The sequence below is a fragment of the Macadamia integrifolia genome, unplaced genomic scaffold, assembly GCF_013358625.1.
Source record: "Macadamia integrifolia cultivar HAES 741 unplaced genomic scaffold, SCU_Mint_v3 scaffold1709, whole genome shotgun sequence".
NCBI classification, from domain to species: domain Eukaryota; kingdom Viridiplantae; phylum Streptophyta; class Magnoliopsida; order Proteales; family Proteaceae; genus Macadamia; species Macadamia integrifolia.
In genome coordinates this window covers 57909-65837 of record NW_024868319.1, presented here as the reverse complement: position 1 = coordinate 65837, position 7929 = coordinate 57909, and the positions used below count along the sequence as shown (strand labels likewise).

General features: G+C 42.8%; 1 long non-coding RNA gene across 1 annotated transcript; it reads left to right on the top strand.

The window, feature by feature from the left end:
- Nucleotides 1–6: 6 nt before the first annotated feature.
- Nucleotides 7–1180, top strand: LOC122064659. Its single transcript, XR_006135784.1, has 2 exons — nucleotides 7–918; nucleotides 1008–1180. It is a non-coding gene; the product is annotated as an uncharacterized LOC122064659 (long non-coding RNA).
- The last annotated feature ends 6749 nt before the right edge of the window (nucleotides 1181–7929 follow it).

Below are 7929 nucleotides of genomic sequence, written 5' to 3'. Positions count from 1 at the left end.
CCAACATGCAAATCGGTGAGGTGATGAGTACTATTACTATGGTTCAGAAGTTTAAATCTGTTCAGGCGCTTCTTTTTCTTTTTTTCATTACCTTGCAAATCCTTCAAAAGGTGTGGTTTCTTCGACTATGCTCATCTCATTTCTTTTATTTTCAAGATTCTTTTTCTGAACATCCAAACACAACTTGGGTTTTCTAATTTAACCGATTCAACCCGATTATGGTAGAAACATTATAGATCAAAATGATGTCGTACAGGAAAATGGTTCAAGGAACTATTGTCACTATAATAGCAAAAAAGAACCCAAGGTAATTTGAGTCAGAAGGCTCTAATAAGTAGACAAAAAGCATGTGAAAACGCTTCAGTCACCAACCATCATGGTAGTGATTGCCATCATAGGTATCGACTTAACCAGAGACGCTATCCGAAGAAGTTATACGGTTCAACATGAATCAACAATGAATGGCTAAGGTAGATGTAGGGAGCGCAAAGATCTAAGAAAGAAACAAAAGCTTATCTGCATGCCAAGGTTGAACTTGAATCCAAACTAGGGTTTGATATATTTTCAGAAGAGACTTGGATGGTTGCTCACTTTTACATCTGTGAATGGTTTCATACTATACTTGCTTCCACATTCTTTCCTTGTTTTCTTCCGATTCTTATATTTGGAGTTCCTTATGTTGTTATCATTTGCAGTCATCTTGGGAGGATCAAAACAAAATGAAGACATATTTGTATCGATTTGTACTTTGTTAGGGCAGGTGGAAGCTCTTATTCATATTTGGTTTTTCTAGTAATATTGATGCCATGTTTCTTTCTCATTACCCTGTTAGGCAGGTGGAAGCTCTTGGTCATATTTCATTTTTCTAGTAATATTGATGACCTGTTTCTTTCTCACTACCCAGATGCCGCCACGATGGTACTATTTCCCCCCCTTATTTCCCCTCCCTTTTTTTTTTTAGTTAAATTCATTCTCCAATAACCTATGCCTACTTGTTAATGTTACAGAAAAAGATGGAAATAGATGTCGGGGCATATCTGAGCTGACAATATGAAGAAAAAATTGCTAATATATAAATTAAGAGAAAGAGGATCTTGTTCTCGTATGTTATTCCTTCTTCGATTTCATGAGAAACATTTCTCCTTTGGAGTCCCACTTAATATTTTGCCTCATTGAAGTAGTTGTTTAGTAATGATGTGGATGAACTGAGGGTCAAACCCCGTCAATCTTTGGAAGGTGAAGATTACCACGATGGACTGATACAATCCTTACATTATGCATCGATGGTGTTTTAGTTGGCTATCAGAGAACATAACTCATTATTGAAGACCTTTTGGTTTTCTAATAATTGGTTTAGTCTAGATAGAAATGCCTGGGTGAGGGCACTATCTTATTAGGTTTTGCCTTGCTATACCCTTTGGAAGTTTTTTTTATTGCATGGATGCTACTAATATGTTCATTACTTTTTTTTTGGATGTATCTTACATTTAAAACAGCATAGTGTTGCTATATGTTAGATTTCCAATCCACAAAGTGATCATGTGCCTACAACAATTTTGTCTGAAGAAATTTAAGTTTTATTGTTTTTATCTTTTAAGGCATATCTGAATTTAATTTCTCAGGCTGCTGTATTTTCCTTATCTACCAGAGGAGAACTAAGAGACAGGGATATTAACATTTTTGTTCAATGAAGGTCAATTATCTTTCTAATTTTGCTGTTATTTGCACTAAGTTTCTAAGCAAATAATTTCATCATATTTTCTCAATTGTTAGAGGCTGATATGAATTTCTACTTATACAATTATTCATAACCTTGTCGATTATTCCTTTATGTTTTTGTGTTTGCTTGTCAATTTCCTCTGCATCCTTTGCTGAGTTTGTTCACTTGACTCTAGATAAAGTTCTCTTCTCAATGTGTAAAGTTAAATGTCTGATTGATACTTTCAAATCAGGTTGTTTACTTCAAAGATGTTTCTAATTTGCAAACAAAAATATGAGGTTACTATATTTTCAAACTATCTATTTTTTAAAATCTTTGTGATAAATGATAATGTATTTTGATGTGTGATAATATATACCCACACACTGCTATAAAACAACTACAAAAGCCAATGCAATTAATTCATGTTTTAGACTTTTATTTTGATCTTAGGACACATTCTGATTCTCGCTTCTGGGCTAGAAGTGAGGGTGGACTATTCAAGTGGCATGTTTGTGTAGCTTCCCATGCATAGATTCTGGAAACTGAGTGACAAGAGCGAGAATCGAGGCACTGAAGGGAGCTTTTGAGGCTTCTAGTGCCCATCAAAGGATCAGTGGAATGGTTCATGTGCCTTGGAGCATGATTCTGAAATCATTCTTCTCCAACCTCAGAAACAGGATTCTAGAATCCCATCAGAACCTGAGGATCTGAGAAACAAGAGCATACATGGCCGGAAATGTGTTTTATGTTTTGTATATTTTATTATAATTAGTCACTTATTTTTTCACTATTGATCTTTTTGTCTCGTTTTCTGATGGATATAGGGCTTTCTAATGCAACACACTTGTTACATTATTGCAGTTTATTTTGGTTATCTGCTTTTTTGGAGAGCCTAATTAAGGATCAATTGTTAGCCAAGCAACATGAAGCATATGACTGATTTTGGTCTGATCAACTTCCTATAGTTGTGACAACTTTTGTCAACCATTTGTGAAAGGGACCCTCGTTGTACTGCGGCTATTACAGTGTATGTAGCAGTTCATGTTGTTGCATCTGGAAGCTTATATATTTATAGAGTGATTACTAGATTGAATTATGTAACATATATCTTTTGTCACCAGATGCAGGAAAGGATTATCAGAGCATTCAGGCAATGCTAGTGATTGCTCTCTCCTCATGCTTGCGCTGACCTACATTGCTGCAATCACAAAACTTGGACCAACAGAAGTTTCTTGCTCTCAGTTTTTCTCCACAATCCCAGATATAACAGGTAGATTGATGGACATGCCTTGTTGATTTCATTCCTATACTCCAGTGTTAGCATTCAATTAAGGATATTGGTATACGTAGAGAATTTTTTTTTTTTTTTTCCATTTTGGCCCTAGGGCTGAAACCTGTAGATTTAAACAAGAAAGGGAAACAAAAGAAATGTGTTCTTGGGTGGATCTTATACATAAACAGCTGCAGCAAGCAATTGGCCATATACGCCAGTCTTAGCATTCAATTAAGGATATTGGTCTACTTAGAGAATTTTTTTTTTCCATTTTGGCCCTAGGGCTAAAACCTGTAGATTTAAACATGAAAGGGAAACAGAAGAAATGTGTTCTTGGGTGGATCTTATTTAGAAACAGCTGCAGCAAGCAAATGGCATGGAGAGCACGGGCCCTAACATAGAATTTTAGAAGCAGCTATTGAGCAACCACGTTCCTAAGAGCTGGCTCGATAATTAAGAATCTAAATTAGTTCATCACTTTTGTGGCTTTACCATTCGGATTCTTACGCTTGCTTACTATTCCATATTGATGCATACAGTACCTATATTGGTACATGAATTAGGAAGCTGTTTGTGCTTGTTGCATTCCGTTTCGTTTCACCCATTGCTGATTGCTCTCCCTTGAAGATTTTCTCAGCACTTATATAAATATCCCATCAGAACTTAAAAATGTTATTTTTTTTTTTTTTTAATTTAGTCTGTTCTGTTCTCAACACTAAAATTGGTTAGCTTATTGTACCTATAAACTGTGAGCACATGGTATCATCTATTAAAATTTTCACTATATAGTCCATTTTATGCATGGCATTGACTATTGGATGTAATTATAATGCCAGACCGGTTTAAAATTTCTTATCCTTTTTAACATCTATTACATATGAGATTTTCATTCATTGGGTTTGATTTGTGAAACTGAATTATAAGACCCAAAATTGGTGGTCTTAAGGGGGTGCACGAAAGTAAATACTTTAACTAGTGGTGGGTCCATTTGAAATTAGTTTAGGATTTATGTAATACTAGTTATAGGGATCTTAAGTGGCCTATTCCTTAGCTGCTAATTTTTTCTTGAGTAGAGTCCTATTAGATAATTTTTTGGGGGTTCTATTTCTTTAATAAAATTGGTAGTCGTATTTAGGGGTGCAACAGGGCTGGGTTGGGCTAGGTTTCTTAAAACCCTAGCCCAACCCTGAGTCTCCTTAACTGGGCCCAAACCTGCCTTGACCCTAACTCAAGGCCACAAAACTTCAACCCTAGCCCTACCCTTCAGGGTTCAGCCCAACCTTTACCCGTCCTGATTGGCCCTAATTTTTCAGGGTCGGGCCGGGATGGCCCTGACCCTGATTGACCCTAACCTTGGTTTGCCATCAAGGGCTGGGTATACCCTAACCTTGACCTTGCAAAATATGATATAACTTAAAAATAAAAAAAATTTCATAATAAAGAGGAGATAAAAAATATAAAGTTACAAATTTCTTGGTAAAAAAAGCAAGAGAGTTCTTTTTTTGGTAAAAAAAGAGAGATCGGTGAGAAGATATATTAGGAGTTTTGAGGTGTCAATGACTCAATGTCAAACAATATATAAAATTAGGTCAAATTCAAGGCTAACATCAAGGTCACAACCAGGGTCAACATCAGGGGTAAAAATCAGGGCCGGGCCAGGCCAAAACGAGGACCAAAAGTCAGGGTAAAAAAATCAGGCTGGGTTCAGGGTGGGCCAAAGACATCAACCCTTACCCGCCCTGACCTTGACTCAGGGTCGGGCCGGCCCTCAGGGCCAAAAATTTTGGGTCAATACTTGTTCACAATCAGGGCTGGCCAAGGGTGGGTTCGGGCCATTAGGGCCAAACTTGCACCCCTAGTCGTAATAATTATTTAGTTAATTTCTTTAGTATAGGAAATTAGACATTAGAATGATTTGATTTTTTATTTTGGATCTTGTATACATGTGACACCCTAATTATGTGTGGAATGGAATATATAATTTGGTTTTGAATCGTGTAACTGATACAACTTCTTATCCCTCGGGTTTCGGTATCCGAGATTGTTGGCTTCTTATAGATGCTTCTAGTTCCATTAATTAGTGGTCAGTTACCAAGTGTCAGCATCTTGTTAGGTGATTTGTTTTATGCATATCACAAGCACACTTTCTACCTCAGGGAGGTCCTTCCTGAGGGATTAAAGTTATCCTTTGGTTTTTTTTTGTTTGGCTTTGGATGTGACACTTGTCCGACGGTTTGGCGGAACCCTTTGGTCGGGAGTATTTGGCTTTGGCCTGAGCTCCCAACTGAGGGAAGACTCCTTCGGTCAAGAGTGTTCGGCCTCGATCTGAGACCTCAACTGAGGGAGGATCCTTTGATCAGGTCTGCTCGGCCTTGGCCTAAGCCCCTGACTAAGGGAGGACCATTCAGTTAAAACCCCCAACCGAGGGAAGACCCTTCGGTTAGGTTTGCTCGATTATGGCCTGAGCCGCCAACCTAGGGAGGACCCTTATATTAGGAGTGCTCGGCATTGGCCTGAGCCCCTAATTGAGGGAGGACCCTTCAGTCAGATCTGCTCGGTTTAACCCTAAGCTGCCAACCGAGGGAGGACCCTTATGTTAGGAGTGTTGGCCTTGGCCAGAGCCCTAACCGAGGGAGTACCCTTTGATCAATTATGCTCAGCCTTACCCTGAGTCCCAACCAAGGGAGGACCCTTCAGTCAGGTCTACTCGGCCTTGGCCTGAGCCCCAAACAGAGGGTGGACCCTTTGTTCATGAGTTTTAGGATTGGCCTAAGCCGCCAATGGAGGGAGGTCCCTTATGTCAGGAGTGCTCGACCTTGGCCAGAGCCCTAACTGAGGGAGTACCCTTTGGTTAATTGTGCTTAGCCTTGGCCTGAGTCCCAACCAAGGGAGGACCCTTCAGTCAAGTCTGCTCGGCCTTAGCCTGAGCCCCTAACTGAGGGAGGACCCTTCGTTCAGGAGTTTTAGGCTTGGCCTAAGCTGTCAATTGAGGGAGGACCCTTCAGATAGGTTTGCTCGGCCTTGACCTAAGACCCCAATCGAGTGAGGACCCTTCGATCAGATCAACTCGGCCTCAACCTGAGCCCCCAATCGAGGGAGGATCCTTCGGTCAAGTCTTCTCGGCTTTAATCTGAGCCCCTGACCGAGGGAGGATCCTTTAGTCAGGAGTGCTCGGCCTTGGCCTGAGCCCCCAACTAAGGGAGGACCCTTTAGTTAGGTCTCTTTGGCCTTGTCCTGAGCCCTCAACCGTGGAGGACCCTTCGGTAAGGAGTGCTCAGGTTCGCCTGAGCCCCTAATTGAGGGAGAACCCTTCGGTCAGGTCTACTCGGCCTTGACCTTAGCCCCTAACTGAGGAAGGACCCATCTGTCAGGAGTGTTTGTCCTTATACTATGCCCCCAATTAAGGGAGGACCCTTTCGTTAGGTCTACTCAGACTTGACCTACGCCCTTAACCAAAGGAGAACCCTTTATCAGGTGTGCGTTAAGTTGGCCTAAGCTCTTAACCGAGGGAGGACCATTCAGTCACCTCTGCTAAAATTTAGCTTAAGGCCCTAATTGAGGGAGGACCCTTCGATTAAGTCTACTCGGCTTTGGCCTTAGCCCCCAGCTGAGGGAGGACCCTTTGGTCAAGAGTGTTTGGCGTTGTCTTGAGCCCCTAACTTAGGGAGGACTATTCGGTCAGGTCTACTTAGCTTTGGCCTGAGCCCCCAGCCGAATAGGGACCCTTCTTCAGGAGTGCTCGACTTTGGCCTAAGGCCCTAAATGAGGGAGGAGTCTCCTTAATATTAGCTTGAGCTACCAATTGAGGGAGGAACCTTTGGTCAAGAGTGCTCGTCTTTGGCATGAGCCCCCAATCGAGGGAGGACCTTTCGACCAGGAGTGTTCAACCTTGACTTAAGTTCCCAACTGAGGGAGGACCCTTTAGTTAGGTCTACTCAGCCTTAGCTTGAGACCTTGACCGAAGGACTCTTTGTTCAGGTCAGCTTAGCCTTAGCCTGAGCCCCCAACCGAGGGAGGACCCTTCGGTCAGGAGTGCTCGCCGTTGAACTAAGCTCCCAAACAAAGGAGGACCCTTTGGTAAGGTCTGCTCAGCTTTAGCTTAAGACCCTAACTGAGGGAGGACCCTTCGGTCAGGTCTGCTCGGCCTTAGCCTGAGCCCCAACCAAGGGAAGACCCTTCCGTCTGATCTGCTCGACCTTGGCCTGAGCCCCCCAATCGTGGCAGGACCCTTCCGTCAGGTCTATTCAACCTTGACCTGAGCCCCCAACCGGGTAAGGACCCTTTAGTCAGGAGTGCTAGGCTTTGGCCTGGGCTCCTAACCGAGGGAGGACCCTTCGGTCAGGTCTGCTTGACCTTGGCCTTAACCCCAATTGAAGGAAGACCCTTTAGTAAGGAGTGTTTGCCTGGGCCCCAACGGAGGGAGGACACTTCGGTCAAGAGTTCTCGGCCTTGACCTAAACCCCCAACTGAGGGAGGACCCTTTGATCAGGAGTGCTCGGCCTTGACCTGAGCCACTAATCGAGGGAGAACCCTTTGGTCAAGAGTGCTCGTCCTTGACTTGAGCCCCAAATCAAGGGAGGACCCTTCGGTCAGGTCTGCTCGGTATTGGCCTAAGCCTCTGACTGAGTGAGGACCCTTCATTCAGGAGTGCTCGTCCTTGGCCTGAGCCCTTAATCAAAGAACCCTCCAGTTAGGTCTGCTCAACTTTGACCTACGCCCCCAAATAAGGGAAGACCCTTCGATCAGGTCTACTAGGCTTTGGCCTAAGGCCCCAATTGAGTGAGGACCCTTCGGTCAGGAGTGCTCGTCTTTGGCCTAAGCCCCTAACCGAGGGAGGACCCTTCGGTTAGGTCTCGTCGGCCTTAGCCTGTGTTCCCAACTGAAGGATGACCTTTTAGTCAGGAGCAGAGTTATCAATTCGGCCGAATAATTCGCGAATTATTCGGCCGAACCG